The sequence below is a fragment of the Gorilla gorilla genome, chromosome 10 (genome assembly GCF_029281585.2).
Source record: "Gorilla gorilla gorilla isolate KB3781 chromosome 10, NHGRI_mGorGor1-v2.1_pri, whole genome shotgun sequence".
Lineage (NCBI taxonomy): Eukaryota > Metazoa > Chordata > Mammalia > Primates > Hominidae > Gorilla > Gorilla gorilla.
In genome coordinates, this window is record NC_073234.2 from 19654297 (window position 1) to 19655778 (window position 1482).

General features: G+C 51.1%; 1 long non-coding RNA gene across 1 annotated transcript; it reads left to right on the forward strand.

Annotated features, from left to right (window-relative positions):
* Positions 1-209: 209 nt before the first annotated feature.
* LOC134756543 (uncharacterized) lies at positions 210-1175 on the forward strand. Its single transcript, XR_010129287.1, has 2 exons — positions 210-361; positions 727-1175. It is a non-coding gene; the product is annotated as an uncharacterized lncRNA (long non-coding RNA).
* The last annotated feature ends 307 nt before the right edge of the window (positions 1176-1482 follow it).

Below are 1482 nucleotides of genomic sequence, written 5' to 3' on the forward strand. Positions count from 1 at the left end.
AGCTCTCCTCTCCAAAATATATATGCATCAAAGTGTACCCCCGTCTAGCTGGGACAGGAGCCATCAAAATGCAAATGTGGGTTTTGGGAATGCTAATGTTGGAAGTGGAGAACAATACTGAGACAGACTTCTTGGGGCCAGGGAGAGGGCCCCGGGGCAGGATGTGGGAGCCGAGTGGGGGGCAGGGATGAAAGGGGCAAAGGAAACAGTGTGAGAGAGACTGGAGATGAGAGAACAGCAGGAGTCGATTGAGGTTGAAAGGCTGCTGGGGCAGGACTAGAAAAGGGGAGCGCTGAGAGACCGGTCAGAGGACCTGACCGCTGACCGCTGACCCGAGGCTGCGTGCCCAGGAAAGAGGAGGGTGAGTTCAGGGAAACTTCTCTGAGTGGCAGCCCAGCGGGGAGGAGAGTCAGGACGTGCCTGGAGTCTCAGGCCTGGGCTTAAGGTCAAGGCCTGGAGAAACAGACAGAAAGATGTGTGTTTCCGTAAGAGCTGGGAAGCCAGGAGGTGTGCTCCGCTTTCGTGCTACCGGCATGTGAGCGAGAGGCCTTGAAGGAAGGGCTTGAGACCCGGGAGCCAGACTGAAGCCAGGGTTGGGTTCAAGGGGGTCTCACTGAGAGCCGCTTCCCTGGGTTTAATTTTGCTCTTCCTGGGAGGACTGAATACGTTAAAGCAGAGCCTGGCACGGCGTCAATGCTTTATGGATGTTTGTTGTTATCTTTGTAGATGAAGAAACTGGGGCTCTGAATAGCATATTAACGCGTGCAGCTCTAGACAGCGAGGAAGTGATGGCAACTCTATCCGAACTCAAATCTGCCAAACCTATACCAGTAGGTGCCTGTGTGCAATTGGGGACTCACCTCTGCCAGTGCTGGCATGAGCTAGCTGTCTTGAAATGAAAACAGACACTCAAAGATGGGCTGTGGGATCCCAGAGAGGTGGCAGAATGGTCAAAGCTATGAAGCCAACAGCTGCTGCCAAGAAGAAATTCCTGAGCCCTGAGTGATTGTAATTTAAAAAACTTAATGCTGGGAGTGGGTGTTTATTTTGGAGGAGTGGGCTGCTTATTTTTGGTTTGGGGACTTGTTCATTCATCTTTTCTCAGCGGCGCCTACTGCTGCCCTGGCCCGAAGTTAAAGCTCAATAAATCACTGTTGCACAACTGAGTGCCCCCACCTAGATTGTAAGTTCCTGGAAGGCAAGGATTTGTGTCCCACACTTGTTTTGTACCCTCCAGGATCTTGCACAGCACTTGGCGAATGGGCATTGAATGAATTCATTCACTGAAGCGTCTCTCTGGTGCCAGGCCCAGTGCTAAGTGATGGGAATACACAGATGAATACGATATGATCCCTGCTCTTGGGTAACTCATTATTCTGGTGAATGAATAAAGGAAAGAAAGAATGAATGGAGACTGTGGGAAGGGCCAGGCCATTCTGCTAATTGCATTATGAACTGGTAGATAGCAAAGAGATGTACCCC